Raw genomic sequence first — 16,975 nt, forward strand, 5'->3', positions numbered from 1 at the left:
TCTTTCCTTATCAGTAATTTATAAATTGTATGTTAGAAATCTTAGTAGAGTACTACTGTTCAACATGGCCCTTTGTAATGACAACGGTTATGGGTGCAATTTAAAAGCTAGATGTTTTAAGGAAGCCACTGAATTTCCTTCCAGTGGATGATTCACTCAAAAACGGACCTAGAAAAAACCCTTTTTATTTGAAAAACAGATGGATTGCTAAAAGGGTCACACCACATTTTAATTTTCCTGTGAGAAAACAATAAACTAGATTACAGAGCCTGAAGAAAGGCTCGCCTGTCTCTTAGTTCTCAGAAAAGTTCTACTATAGGGTCCTATCCCTGAACAACCTCTCGGAACTTCTCTAGAAATAAAAGGAGAACAACTGCATACTGCTTTCAGATTTTTCCTCATGCCTTTTTATTTTCCTGTCCTTTTTTTTTTTTTACCAGCAGTTTCTTTCTTATTTATTTATTTATTTATTTAAAATAGACTTTATTTATTTAGAGCAGTAAAAATTATATACATATACACACATATATATATACAACTTTACATATTTAGGAAAACAATATACACGTAGTTCTTCACAGAGTTTTACATCAACAGGATCTCCTTATATTTGAGATAGACTTTAGGACACACAGGGCTATTAAACATGTTTCCTTGTTTCTTCTTTGAATACCGAAAGTAAACTAATTGGTTGTGCAAAATAACTGCATACAAACCTTCATTCCCTTAGACAAAAGCTCTGTGCTTTTTAGGCCTCAGCTAAAGAGAAAGGAACAAAATAGAGATCTCGAACTTGGAGATATGCAATTGTTCTGTGTGTGCGCATGTGTGTATACGTGTGTGAATGCATGAATGTGTGTCTATTACATGTTACGATTTTGAGAAAGAAGTTCCACAGTGTTTGTTTTATGTCGTTTAATAGCATTTGTGCAATGAGCCCTCACCCCTCTCTGGTGCAACAGACTCTCAGCATGTTTGTTCTGGAAGGTTTCCATTTCCCATGGAACCACAAACCTCAATTACTTGACTTTCATATTATTTTGCAGCTTCTTTGCTATTTCATGGACTGTGCGTCAATGGGTGGCACTTTTATCTATGACACAAGGAACACTATTGCTGGGGTTACATGCACTCTGCAAAAGGAATGGCCAATCTCATTAAGTCCATTTGTTAGGGGGAAGGTGATTTTGTGACAGAAAATTCAATAAAAGCTCCAACTGATTTCTAACATGAAGCAACCAGAGTAGTGATTACCCCAAAGCACAGTTCACATTACAAAAACCTTTTCATTTATATCCGGTTCACTACTGGAATAAGTTATTAAAGTTTTAGCACTTGTGAGGTATAAGTTCCAGTAATGCAAACAAACAACAAGAAACTATCTTTGTATCCTTAAAAATCGGAAAACAACCTAAAATCTCTCATTAGAAAACTAATAGTTATTCTTTGTTGAACACTTGGAAAAATAGAGAGGCAAAAAGAAAGAAAGAAAAATCATGCATGTTCCACCATCCGAAGAGCCAAAAATACTTCTTGAGTATTGGGAAATTATAATCTTGTTGCTAGCCTCGATTCTGATATTGGCTAATGATGACCTTCGTATCTTTGCCTGGACATACTCAATACTGAGAGAAACTGGCAAAAGGAAAAATGAAAATATTTTGCTGCTTCATTCCTGGAGCAAATGTGAATAAAATTCATAAAACAACACATGAGGATTAAATTTAGAATCTCTATGCCATATGATTTCACAGTAAGGGACTCGACTATTGATCTTTCAGAATTAGATGCCTTAACTAAAATTTTCATATTATAACTTCATGCATATTACTTCAGCCTTGTAAAAATAATAGTTAATTGTATATTTTGTGGTAAAAGAAAAATAATAAAATTAATTGTCTCAATAGTAAAGAACTTTTATTTATGAACCAGGTTTTGTTTATAGTTCCACTGTGGGTGGAGAAGCCCTTATAAGATCATTTGTGAGACATTTATTTCCAAGTGTTTAACAAAGAATACCTAATAGTTTGGTTTATATGGCAAACTCCATAAACTCATTAATATTCATTGATAATCAACAAATAAAATATACCTGTTTTATTACTACCATTATCAACCTAATGATTTATTTACATAAGTAATAATCATGATCTTCATTAGAAGCTATTACACAAAATGTTGTTTGTATTAAGTTAAATGATGAATTATGCATTCTAACTTTTACTCAGAGATAATTACCATGTTAAATCATTTATGGACTTTCATGCACAGCTAGCGAGAGTGTAAACTGGTACAGCAACTTTGGAAAACTATCTGATAGAATCAGTTGGAGGTGAATATATACATATCCTATGGACTGACAGTTGCAATTCTAGGTAAATACTCAAGAGAAAATGTGTAATTTTGTGCACACACACACAAAAAAGTACAAGAATGTTCACAGCAGTATTAGCTGTAACAATCCAAAACCAAAGATAGCCAAATGTTCCTTATCACTATAACTAATAAATAAATTATTACAGACACACAGAAGAATATAGTAATGCTCAGCAATCTTTTTCTAGAATATGTTAGGGTTGGGGGACTATATGGTCTCTATCACAACTACTCTACTCTGCTAACGTAGTGTGAAAACAGACATGTATATAAATGGGCATGGTTATCTTCTAATAAAACTTTATTTACAAAAACAAGTGACAGGCCAGATTTAGCTCATAGGCTGTGATTTGCTGACCTCTGTTCTGTAGCAAAAGAAACAAAAAAAGAATGAACTATAGCTATGTACAACAGCACATATGTTGAGTTAAAGAAGGGAGACAGAAAAAAGAATATACTCTTTGATTCCATTTATATAAATTTCAAAATTAGGGATGATGTCAGAAGTTAGTGAGTCAGTACAGAATCTTTAGGAGGTAATGTCTGGGAGGAAGTAAAAGGGAAACTCTATATCGATCTGATTTTACATGGATATGTTAACTTTGTAAGAAGTCATTGAGCTGTATACTTAAAATTATATATTTATCTGAATTTAAGCTATACTTCAATTAAAAAGTAAGAAAATATATTCTATCTAAATAGACTAATAGCGGGAGAATTAGACATGCACATAAACACACGAGCTACAATTTCAATTGTTGAAAGATATAGGGCTATTGATAAATATAAGCTTGGACATGTTCCATATTTGTTCATACTTAATAAAGTTAAATATACGAATTGAAAATTTGCTCTTTAAAAGATACTACCATTTAAAACTAATCTTCCAAGAAGCTTTTCCTATAGAAAATTAAAAAAAAAAAATAGACATGCACAATTACATTTTTTTATTTGTTTTTAAATTGAATACTTCTCCATTTTCAACAGTATAATTGCTACAGGGGGAAAATCCTTTATATATTGTAATGGCCTAAAAATTTACACAATTCTGTGTGGTCACACATCTGCGACCTGACCCTGAACTTCTGCAGTTTAGGCAAGTGGACTAGACTGGGAGAAGAAGTTACCATCTCCTCTTATTTGATCCTTAAAGCTGCTTTCAACCTTGCAGTCCTATGAAAGCAACATCTAAAAGAACTAAGCCCCTTCAAACACTGAGAGATTTGCTTAAGACTGTGATGACCAAGTTCAAACCATCCAAAACATGATCATAGTTGTTCATATACTGTTACCCAGCGTCATCTCGGCATTTCATTAGCCAATCATCTTATAAACATGATCCATGAAAAAATCTTAGACTTTCCCTTAAACAAAAAGTGAAAGAGCAGACAGAATAAGGAAAGTTTCACACAGAATGCCAAGTGGAATTAATTAACAAACTCATTCTAAAAAAATATAGCAATTCAGGAATAGGATGTTAAACTTTTCCTGAGAAATGTAAAAAATCTATTTTTGAATTCAATATGCATTTTCAAAATGCTAATTACTTTTTTCAAATATTTGATTTTCTAAAAGAAGATAAAATATTGAAATGCATTTTCTTGAAATTGCAACATAAATTTTAGAAAGCAGCTTGGCAGGGTAGCTTTTCATAGATTTACTATACATATTGTAAAAATTCTCAGATTTGTAGGATATAATTGTCACCAAGTTATGGAATTCTATATAATTCTATTAACATTTCTGACAGTATTCTCTTGTATTTAGAAATGCGAGGGCCTCTTTCAAAATGAAACCTCTGTTTTCCTATGTACTACATAGAAGAAGAGCCCCAGAATCCAGAAATGACGTAAAGATAAATCTTGTAATGTTAACTAGCTCATTAAGTTGCAAGTCACAAAATTTAAAAAATATTGACTGTGAATCAATGTATTAAACTCATATGTGGTTGACTAAAAGCAGGTAAAAGAAAATTCTTTGCATTTGCTTATTGTTGTATATAACCTACTTAAAACCTGCTTAAAAGATCAATAATTTTGATAGTGTCCAAGACAGCTTCACAAAAGTTGAAAATTTGCAGTAATCAGTTAGATGTGAAAGTTTTGAGCTTATAGAAACTGAACTTTCTACACCACTAGTTGGTTGTCTCTTTGGAACTGACTTGGTAAGTGAATAAAGTATCTTTTGGCATTTAGATATGACAAAGAAATGTTATGGTTCAAAAAGAAAGCACTTGATATAATGGGAACAAATATTTATTTTTTTAAATACTTTAAAATTATCTTTTTGTGTATCTTTCATACTATATATAACTTTGCTTCATCCTTTGAAAGTTTCCATATTTTGTGAATGTTTATAACCCATACACATTAGAAAATATTATGTACTTATAGCTGACAAGGCAAATGGCTTGAGATTGACAGGTTGGGTTCTCTTAAACCATCCTGAATAGCTAGCCTACATGAGTAATTTATCCGTTAAGAAGATATACATTTCTTTTGAAATCTAATTATAATCTATAGTCCTTCCAATAGAAAGCCCAACATTGTTTTTGGGTCAAAACTTTTTATTATATCTGAGAGTTTCTTGGGTATCTCAAATTTCTTGTGTCCAAAATTTAACTCATAATTTCCCCCAGTTGCAAACCTGGTCTCTTGTACTCTCCGCTGAGGGTGGGTGGCACCTCTTTCTATCCTCTATCTATTTAACTACATTTCCTACACTCAATCCGTTGTAAAGTTCTATCATTCTCTCTCAAAGTCTCCTGAATCTCATGCCTTCTGTTTTCCCTGATCATTATCTCAGTTTGGGCAGGGCTGATTATTTCTCACCTGATAATTGCTGTAGTGTCCTAAACTGGTCTTTCTCCAGTCTTGTTCTCCTCTAGTCTATTCTCTACTTTGAGCAGGTGATCTTTCCAAAATGTGTATCTCACATTGTTGCTCCTCTGCTTAAACAACCTTAAATGGTACTTTGTCCTGTTATAAGCCCTTTATAATCTGCCTCAGCTTCATCTTCATACTAATTATCTTATCATTTTTTTTCTTCTTATTCTCGTCTCTAGGCATAATGACTTATGGTTTCTCTAATTGATCACATTAAGCTTCCTACACCTGCTGCTTCTCCTGCCTAAAAATGCCAATGCCTTTCCCAATGGGCCACCCTGCCCCAGGCTTACAGGGTTGTCTGCTGCTTCTCTTTGACACTCAGCTGCTTATCACCACTGCAGAGGCCCTCTCTGGCACCACTCTACCCTCTCCTTTCCCGTAAGACCCTGCCACATCCTTATAACGGTTTATCCTGCTACTTGTCAATATCTGCTTAGTCGTTCATCCCCCACTAGATTGGGAGATTCTTGTGGGCAGGAACCAGAACTTTGATGTCTTTATATTCCTACCCTGGCACACAATATTCACCTACAAATCTTTGGTAATTGAACAAATTTTCTCAAGTGTAGCCTTGTATGAAGAGTGATAGGTCTCATTCTCCCTGCCTTCAGACAGAAATTGAAGTAAATGCAAGACTGTCACTTCTATCACTTTCGAGTTTGACAACTTCAGTTCTGATAGTTGGCCTACTCTTATCTGAGCCCTGGCTCCCAGCTGCTTTCAAAAGTAAGGTGCTTTGTTACTGAGAAAGTTCTTCAACAGTCTATGGAAAGCAACCGAGAAACTAGGAAACTTATTTTCCTTATGCTAGGCAATACTGACTGCCAAATAAAAAATGTTTAAAGGTAGTAGGGTAATGTAGAAAGCCTTTTGAATCATGAAACTCAGGGTAAAATCTGTTTTTGTATATTCCTATAAACATAGGGAAGACAAAACAACGGGCCTCCTCTTGTTTTCTCAACACAATGTTCCATCTGCAGGAGAATAAACTTTGGCAATAAAGATTCTACCCTGCTCATTATTACATCAGCTTTTAGAGTACCCCTCGCAGAGGATTGGGAAACAGTAGTGCTCAAGAAATATTTGTTAATTATTTGTTTCTAATTGTTTACTTGTAGAGATAGGTTCTAATTGTCCACTTGTAAAGAACTACATATTTCTCATCCTGTAACCTAGAGTGATATACTTGGGAAACTGCCAATTAGTTCATGTAGGAGCTGACCCATGCCTTGGCTGAGTTAGTGGATGGTTTTAAATGAGATACCAACCAGCCTTTGATACACCCAGGCCATGCCCTATAGTGATTATGTTGTTCTCACTAACGCATTATCATTCAGAAAATTTTGAATTCTTCTTAGGGGCCAAGTGGTTAGACACTGTTCCAGGTGCTGGACACTTAGCAGTGAATAACATTATGTCCTTGCTTTCATGATATTTTCATTCTGTTTATACGGGTGTATGGTGAGATATGACTGGGACACAGGAATATAAAATATGTCATTTGTTGATAACTGCAATGAAAAGTAAAACAAGGCAAGGCCCTGGGTGAGTGATGGGGATAATGTCCTTGCCACCCTCCATGGAAATATCTAGGTTTTGATCTGCTCTCTTTTGAGAGGTAGAAAATATCATCTATGAACATGCATATACAAAGAGTGAAGTAGGCAGACATATGATATGAATAAAGTGCTTTGTAAGTGTAAGTTAAAATTATTTCAAGTTCTCCTGGCATTTTAATCTTAACAAATCAAAGTTAAGCAACTTGGATATTTTTTCTTTAAACATAGTCCTTAACTTTTAAAGTCAAGTGCACATCAAATAGTCCTTACAATAGTCCTTCTTTAGTAGCCTATGAGGGTAGTATGCCGCTTTCTAGATTGCAAACATGCACTTGAAATTATCTATTCACTTAAACCAAATTGAGAGAGTTGAATATTCAAAATATACAAAATTACTAGTATTAAATGAAATGCAAGAACTTAGAACAAATTATTTATTAGCATTAATAAAAATAAGAGAGTTATATTTCTAGTACTTCCAAAAGTTTATGGAATGCTTTAATATTTATTGTTATTTGATCTTCAACAACCTAATAAGGTAGATAATAGTATTTTCATTTCTTATTATTCCATTTTGGGGATGAGTAAATTTAAGTCTAAACTTTAAGTGGTTTGCCTATGGCCACACAGATTTTAGCTGGTGACAGGTCTTTAAATGCTCCATTCTTTCTGCTATACCACAGTGGCCTATTTTGATACCAAATATTATTTTGCCTTAAAACAGATTAGGCATTAATTTTTAAGAAAAAAATTTATAGACCTCAAAATTGTCCACATATAACAAACACAAGCTGATGCCAGTGATAAGAGCAAAATATTAATATAAAAACTCCTAATTTTATTAGATGACAAAATTCTAAAAAGTGAAAAAATAACAATTTTTTCTAATACAAAATATCATAAATTGCAAATTATGACAATATTGTTTTACTTCTGAAATAAAATATTATAATATTTGACATCGAGGGGAAAAAATAAAATTAACATGTGTTATTTTTAAAAAGCACATCAAACCTAGAATTTAGGTCATAGGATTCAAATATATATTGACTTAAAATTATTTAATTTTATAAGTATCTGGTGAACAGCTGTACTTAATACTGCCCAGTGGAAACTGTTTTATAGAGTATTTTATTTTATAATACTCTATAACTAAAAAAAATTCTCCAAATAAAAAAGATCAGAACTCTCTTTTATCTGATACTTCTTTTTAGAGCCAGTGATAGCAGTCAAACTGTACATAATAAGGCCTCAATTCCTTTCCAATTTATCCTTTCATTTTCCCTGTGGCCTGCCACCTCATGCTCCCTAGGTTTTTTGTTTCTCAGCTTTTGAATATGGCCATGCATTTGTCTAGAATGCTATTTTCTCAGCTTTTGTATATCTAAATCCACATGTCTTCATATCCCAGCTGTATGGACTCTCTCCATCTTTTGAACTCCCGACTAACTTGATTTATCATTTGACAATCTCAAGCTGCTATTGAAGATTCTGAGGTTCAGAGCTTGAATCTTTGTCTGGACTATAAACCCTTTGAAGGCAGGATATGTGTCCCACTGGTCTTTGCAGTCCCAGCGCCTAGCCTAGTATCTTGCATATTTATTTGATGTATATCTGTTGAATGCATACGGGATGAATGTCTTTGAGGCACTGCACAATTTTGAAGAATGTATGTAATGTATGTAAATGCCCCCACATTGATCCGTTTTAGCTCTTCTGTTGCTTTTCTAAATACTATTAATATCATCAATAAATAATTTATTATTTATTAGTTTATTATTGTATATCAATTATTTTCAATGATTTATTATTTATTTATCAATTTATTGATGCATAAACCAAATTTAAGGTATTATAACAGGCAACATCTTCTCACAGAACATCTCATTCTATCACTATAACAACCCCTGCTGGGCTAGGAAGGATAGGTATTTTTATTCCCATTTGGCAGAAAAATTGTAAATTGGAGCCTAAAAGACGAAGCAACTTCTATGAGTACACGGTTAATTTTTCAGAGGTAGAAAGCAAGTCTTCCTATGCTCACGTTGGATGTTAATAAAATATTAATTTTATGGTATTCTATTGCTTTGAAAACTGGCAATCTCTTTAAATGATTTATAATAAACTTCAGCCAGAAACCTGACATTATAAACACTCCTTTCTGAGCCATGGCTAGTAACAAAGCATGTGCTTTACATTCAAATGAGACAACAATCAGCATAAAAGGAATCACACATGAATCAAAAGCAGGGCAATGGAAAATTTCAAATTGAAAATAATTGAATCTTGATAAAGAATATAAATAAATTAAGCTAACAAAATATCATAAATTGCAAATTAAGGCTTACTGTTTAAAAGAATTTTACTCTAAGAATAAGGAGAAGGAAGGAGTTGTAAGAGGCACCAAGCTTAATCAGGAATTTTGTTTTTTGAAAGTTTCTTTTCCCAAGATTTATCATTTCACAGAGGGAGGTTAGTATATGAACTAAGAAGTGACTCGACATTGCTCATTTTGTGTTAATTTCTTTAAATACTCTCAGTTGTTTGTACTCGACAGTTTCATTATACTTGAAAAGTAAGATCCATTTAGTAACTTGCCGTACTTTATGCATTAACCAGGCAATGAAAGATCATTTATCTTCTACTTCCCTTTTCCTTTGATGTCAGTTCATTACACCTAATTAAAGTATAAGTCCTGCTATATAGTTGTATACCCTTTGATATAGTTATATAAACTTTTTTTTTATTTTGAGCTTGAGAGAAATATTATAGGTAAATTAAAAAAACGGAGGGAATTGAGGAGGTAGGAGTTTTGAACATATGCCCTAAAAGTGAAGGAAAGAAGAAAGCAACATTTTTTTTTTTTATAATTTAGTGCTTAACTTGATTGTCCACATTTGCCCTCCCTGAGGGAATTTTAAGAAATAAATAGTTAATACTTAGTGCAGCCAGCCCTGTAGTACATCGTTATTTACTTTCATACCCAACATAAACTGTTCCCCTGAACCTGAATTTTATGGAGAAATGATTCTCCATAAAATTCATAGGTAGTTTGCTCCCACTTAAAACTGCATACATTCAGTGCTTCAGAATAACTCAAGGCAAATTTTACACTACGTTTTGTTTAATGAAATGAGCCAGAAGCATGACTTTGGTGAGGATGGCTTATTCATGGTAGTCATGAGGTAGATAACCCAACTCAGAAAGACCCGGAGGGCATAGCAGTGGGAGTGAAGAGAACTGCAAATGGTGTCCCTGGCTAGTGACCCTCTTGCCTATTTCATTTCAACTGTGCTGAAACCAGAGCACAGCTAGGATCCAGGCAGGCACCCAAACCTGGCATACGAGTGGGCAGGAGTGAAGATCTCAAGTGGAGGTGGGTGATGCAAGAGCTTGACAGTTTAAAGCTATGGATGTCTCAGGTTTGCCTCCAACAGGGATCTCGTTGTTGGGGTGGCATAAAATCAGGGGTGAAGTTTTAGAGATGCAGATTTTACATATTTAGTTTTCTTGTTTGGAAATTTTGATTTATTCGCTATTATATGTTACCTGTAAAAATGCCAACTACATTTCTGATTGGCAACACTTCGAAATGTAATAGGCCCTTAAAATATCAGAGAATCTTTATCCTATACTGTTGAAGATAGAAAGTTTTATTAAGAAATTCTCCAGGTATTCATAAAGGCACAATCACAGGTTCTTCTTAAAGGTAGCAAGAAATTAACACCTCAGACAATGCGAAGTGGTGCTTTGCTGTTGCTGTGTTAGTATAGATGCCCTTTCTTGCTGAAATACAAGATGTGGTCTTAGTTTTAGTGAATTCCATGTCCACAACTTGAATGTTTCTTGTTTGTTTTAAGAGAATAAACCATTCAACTTTACTTTTTTCTTATCATCTTACACAGTACCTATTGCTATGAAACAGCAGCCTTTGAGCTCCAGGTGAACACATGCTAATGGTGTGTTGATCCATGTGTATTGATATCCAAAATAATTTTATTTTGGTAATGCCTTTCATCTAAGATTTCAAAGGACTTTGTAAATATTTCAATTAAATTTTGTAGTAATCTTCTTAAAAAGGTAAGTAGGAAAAAGTCAAAGCCTTTTTAGATCTGAAATTCTTGAGGGCACAATTTTCACTAAATGAGTAACTTAAGCTCATTAGACATAGTATTATCTTTGACACTCAAATATTTACTTGCCATTTTTAAAGGTAAAATGTACAATTATTCTTCCTATTTCATCTCCTCAAACTAATAAAAAATGCCATTCTCATGGTTCCTTTGTATCATTTAGTCCCATATCACTAAAAAGAGAGAAATCTAATGAAGTAATGAAGTCTACAAACTTAATAATAAACTGCCATTACCAAAGATATATATTTTTTAAAAGTGAGGCCATGTCTTAATTTACTTTGAATAAATGATTTAATTATGTAAAGTGCTTAAGATGGACTTCACTTGTCCCATTTTAAGTGCTCAATTCATTATAATTAGTATGACAGTAGTAGTAATACAAAATTGATTTACATAAACTATATCTCTAATTTTGGAATTTGGGGCAATCTGGCAGATTTATTGGGGATGCATTTGGTAGCTAGAAATATATTCTGGCAGCTATATAAACCATACCATGTAGTCTAGAAGAGATGGAAAGATGATTGATCCTTCTTTAAGTCAAGTTAATCTACAGGCAAGAGTAGACAGTTTATTGCTGTCCTTGTTCTAGCTATAAGTTAATCAGTCAACTCACATTGGAGCCAAGACAAAGTAAAATTTAATCAAAGTAAAAGATGTGCTCATGTGCATACAATCATTATGAGTTGAAAATCTATTCAAGTTACTACATCAGGTATATGCTATAATCAGATAATATTTTAGTGACATTAAGATACCTACAGTATCTAATTATTTGCCTCAGTTTTCTTATCTGTAAAATAAAATAACATCTTGTTATTGTGAAAATTAAATAAGTTAATTGATGAGTAGATCTGATGTGGTTGTGAGGTGGTTCCCAAACCCAAAGTTGGGACATATGGGTGGACAAAGGAAAATTTTTCTGCTTATCTATCATCTGTCTATCTATCTATCTATCTATCTATCTATCTATCTAGTTTGTACCCTGAACTATTAGTATTTTTGTCGCATTTCATTGTTAAGGGAAAGGAATACTGGATATTTGAAATGGGTGTATGGATGCTATACTATGTTTATTGTTCATGTACTTCCAGTAAAATGTTTATTTTCCAATGAATATGTTACTATAAAGCCATCATCTTAATTAAAAAATAAAACATATAAGAGCTTCAAGAGAGAGGTTTAAAACACTCGTACAAGAAAATAAGAAGGATCAGAAGGCTAGGAAAATATGGTGTCTGTTTTTTGTTTTTGTTTTTGGTTTGTTTTTAAGTTATATGCAACCTTTGATTATTTATTACCTGATTATTTTAAATTATAAATAATCAAGAACTTCCTTTGCCTCTCTTTATCTTGCTGTCTGCTTTTGGGTCATCTCAACAATAACCTAGGCTGTTAACATATCAGGTAGCCAGAGAAAATGGAGGAAGCGCAAATGAATCACTTTGCTCTTTGCTTAGGAGTATGGTTCAAGGTTGGAAAAGACAAGGGTGAACTTTTGGTGAAAGTTAAATTGAAAGATTATTGCTGTTTATCCACACTACTGTTTTCTTCTATTACTGTAATTACTCAAAAATTCTATTATTATAATTAACTGAAAGTTCTATTACTATAATTAATTGGACATAGTTTAGTGGCTTAAATAAGATCTAAACACTAGACCTAAAACTTTACAGTTTAGAAACTTTAGTACTTGATTTGGACTGTTTTTACTTTGAGGTTAAGTGTATCACTTATATTTTCTGTATCAGTTTTCTAATATATATAATGACAAAAATAATATCAACTTCATTTCTTCAGAGAATATGATGAGTTTGTGAAAAGCATTATATGAAAAGCACAAAAGATATGTATAAAAGATATATCATCCCACAAGTACAAGTGATTATTCATTACAATGCAGCAATTTTATTACAAATGCAGTGTGGGTAATTGTGCTGACTTCAGATTAGTTAGTATTTCTCTCAGACATTAGAAGTAAGAGCTTTGCATTGTATGTAAATTTTTAATGTTTACTTATGTAGCTTATCATCTCTAGTTTAAGAATTACAATGTGATAATTCTATATTGAGAAAATCCTAAAGATTTCACCAAAATAAAAACCTATTAGAAGTGATAAATGAATTTAGCAAAGTAGTAGGATACAAAATTAATATTTAGAAATTGGTTGCATTTTTATGCAATAACAAATGATCAGAAAAAGACAGGGAAACAATCTCATTTACAATTGCATCAAAAAAATAAAATACCTAGAAGTAAATCTAACCAAAGAGGTAAAAGACTTAAACTCTGAAAATTATAAGACGTTGAAGAAAAAAATTGAAGATACAAATAAATGGAAGCATATACTATGTCCATGGATAGGAAGAATTCACATCACTAAACTGTTCATACTACCCAAAGCAATCTATAAATTCAGTGCAATCCCTAACCAAATATCAATGGCATTTTTCACAGAACTGGAACAAATAATCCTAAAATTTACATGGAACCATAAAGACTCCGAATAGCCACAACAATCTTGAGAAAGAAGAACAAAGTTGGAGGTATCACAATACCTGATATCAAACTATACTACAATACTATAGTAATCAAAATAGCATGGTGCCAGCATAAAAACAGAGATATAGATAAATGGAACAGAATAGAGAGCCCAGAAATAAACCCACACTTATAATAAATCTATGACAAAGAAAGCAAAAATATACAATGGGTAAAGTTGGTCTATTCAATAAACGATGTTGGGAAAACTGGACAGACACATACAAACAACAAAAAAGAAAGCAGACCACCTTCTTACACCCTACACAAGGATAAACTCAAAATGGATTAAAAACTTAAATGTAAGACCTGAAACCATAAAACTCCTAGAAGAAAACTCTCTGAAATTGCTCTTAGTAATTTTTTTTTTCTGATATATCTCTTTGAGAAAGAGAAACAAAAGAAAAAATAAACAAATAGGACTACATCAAACTAAAAACTTTCTGCATAGCATAGGAAACCATTAAAAAAATGAAAAGACAACCTACTGAATGAGAGAAGACATTCCCCAGTGAAATATTCGATAAGGAGTAAGTATCCAAAATTTATAAGGAACTCATGTAACTCAACACCAAAAAAACTAACAATCTAATTAAAAAATGAGCAGAAGAGCTGAATAGACATTTCTCCAAAGAGGACATACAGATAGCCAAAAGCCATATGAAAAGATGGTCAATGTCACTAATCATCAGAGATATGCAGATTAAAACCTCGAGGAGATATCACCTCACAGCTGTCAGAATGACCATGATCAATAAATTCACAAACAAGCGTCTGTGAGGATGTGGAGAAAAGGAAACCCTTGTGCACTGTTAGTAGGATTGCAAATTGGTGCAGCCACTATGGAAAGCAATATGGAGGTTCCTCAGAACAATTAAAAATAGAACTACCTTATGATCCAGCAATTCCACTTCTGGGTATTTATCCAAAGAAATCCAAAACACTAATTTGAAAAGATATATGTACCCCTATGTTCACAGCAGCACTATTTACAATAGCCAAACTATGAAAAGTGCCCATTGGATAAAGAATGGTACATATAGACAATGGAATATTACTTGGCCATAAGAAAGAATGAAATCTTACTATTTTTGACAACATGGATGAACCTGGCAGGTATTATGCTAAGTCAAATAGAGAAAGACAAATACCATATGATCTCACTTACGTGTGGAATCTAAAGAACAAAATAAATGAACAAACAAGACAGAAACAAACTAATGGTTGCCAGAGGGGAGGGAAATTGAGAGATAGGAGAAAAAGGTGAAGGGATTAGGAAGTACAATTTGGTAGTTATGAAATAGACACGAGGATGTAAATTTAAGCTTAGGGAATATAAGCAATAATATTGTAATAACCATGTATAGTGTCAGTTGGGTACTAGACTAATTGGGGAGAATCACTTTGTAAAGTATATAAATGTCTAACCACTATGCTGTATACCTGAATCTAATATAAAATAATATTGAATGACAACTGTAACTGAAAATAAATAAATTTTAAAAAATTACATAATCCTTCTTACTTTTTCATCATTGTTTCCTGAATACAAAACACCCTGTTCTATGTGATGCTGATGATCTAAGAAAAAATTAGAAAAAGAAGTGTGGTTCATAACATATTGACAGTTACTAAAATTAAAATGTTTTTTATCAAGTGTTCCATATATAAATCTATTATAGATGTCTATAAATCTATAAAAAGCATATAGGCCTCCTCAATATGGAACGAGAGACAGTCAGTAAGGCACCAGAACGACAATAAGTCCACATGACATCAACATGCTTAATATATCTAAAATGAGAAGCCTTACCTAGCATGCAAACACATTTGACATTCTGATCAGGGTTTTCAAACAAGAGTTCACCACACCTCTGAAAGAAAAAGAAAGCCATAATTATTTTAAGATTTCATACCGGGATTCCAAAGGCAACATGTTCATGCAACCCGACATTATGACATTATTCTACTCATGTTTTCCTTGGTTACCTGAGTCTAGGAACTTGTGTCCTGGTAGTAAAATATTTGAGAGGTAAGTTGGACTAGATCGTTCCTGCATGCCTCATGCCCCTGCCTAGGAGTGATTCTGTGTGCTTTTATGAGGAGTCACTGCCAGAGATGCACTCTGTATCTAACGGTTTCTATTTCAGTGGAAGATAAGCAACCTATTAGATCTAACAATATGAGGTTAATCCCTCTCAAAATTGGCCCTTATACAGTACCAATATTCTAAACTACCCACTCTGCAATCAAGCACAGACATTATCAAGCACAAATGTCAGTGGCCTATACTTAACTCTGAATTTGGGGGGTGAGGAACAAATAAGGAAATGGTGAAAAAGTGGCACTAGTGTGTGCTTTTCTTGAACCCACAGATTAATGGAAACTTCAACTTTCTTATCTATGTCTTAGTTTTAACTTACTCGTTACAAGTTTTGTACAAGGCAAAATTCAGAGATATAATCAGTTATTTAAGAATAGGCCATACTTACGTAGATGAGTGACAAATGATTAGTACCTGAATGTATAAAGAAATCCTCTAAATAGATAAGAAAATAACAAATAGAAAAATGGATAAAGGACGTGAACAAGCAATTCATGGAAGAGGAAATCTGAATGGTCAATAAATATAGAATATATTCAATCATACTAATAACCAGCGAATTAAAGATAAAATGAACTCATTGGTGTAGCAAAACTTAGAAATCTGGTGATAACAAATGTTATCAAAAATGTAGAGAAATTAACTCACATATTGTGGGTTAGAATATAAAACGATAGAACCATTTTGGAGAAAAATTGGTAAAATTTTATTAGGTTTCTACTTACTAAGTACTAGTTTTCAACCTCACTAAGTCACATTATTAAACAGCAAGTCATCTTCTAGACTGATAACCAGAAAATTTTCCACATACAGCTTTAATGCCCAGTTATAAAATTGATGAATAATATGTTACTCATATCTTGGAATACCACATGGTAGTTAAAATGAATGAGTTAGGGCTATATATATATTATATATAATATGTGCATACATATATACATGTTATATATATGTATGCACATGTTATATATAAAAACATATATATTATATATAATAGCCACATATAAACATTCAAGTTGTATAATGTTTAAATCTTAAAAATATATAATGTTCAAATCATATAAAACATATCTAATGTTTAAATCATATAAAAAGACAAGCAAAATCTATCTCCATTTTTTATGAAGCTGAAAATATCTAAAAATAATACATATTATTTATGGATATATTAATTTACATAAAAACAGGCAATGAATAATGAACATCAAGTTCAAGATAGGGGGAAGATACAGAGAGTAATGAAGTGTTGGAAGGCATACAGGGATTGTCGACTGTTTCTATACAGTAGTCCCCGCTGAACCACAGGGGATGCTTCCCAAGACCCCCGTTGGATACCTGAAACCATGGGTAGTACTGAACTCATATTTACCT

At 32.8% G+C, this 16,975-nt stretch overlaps 1 long non-coding RNA gene across 1 annotated transcript in view; it reads right to left on the reverse strand.

Annotated features, from left to right (window-relative positions):
- LOC112482564 overlaps positions 1-16,975 on the reverse strand; it is a 133,785-nt gene that overhangs the window by 31,960 nt on the left and 84,850 nt on the right. The window contains exon 2 of the long non-coding RNA XR_003047350.1: positions 15,314-15,374. This is a non-coding gene — a long non-coding RNA (uncharacterized LOC112482564). The remainder of the gene's footprint in view (positions 1-15,313; positions 15,375-16,975) is intronic.

The sequence above is a fragment of the Pteropus alecto genome, unplaced genomic scaffold (assembly GCF_000325575.1).
Source record: "Pteropus alecto unplaced genomic scaffold, ASM32557v1 scaffold185, whole genome shotgun sequence".
Lineage (NCBI taxonomy): Eukaryota > Metazoa > Chordata > Mammalia > Chiroptera > Pteropodidae > Pteropus > Pteropus alecto.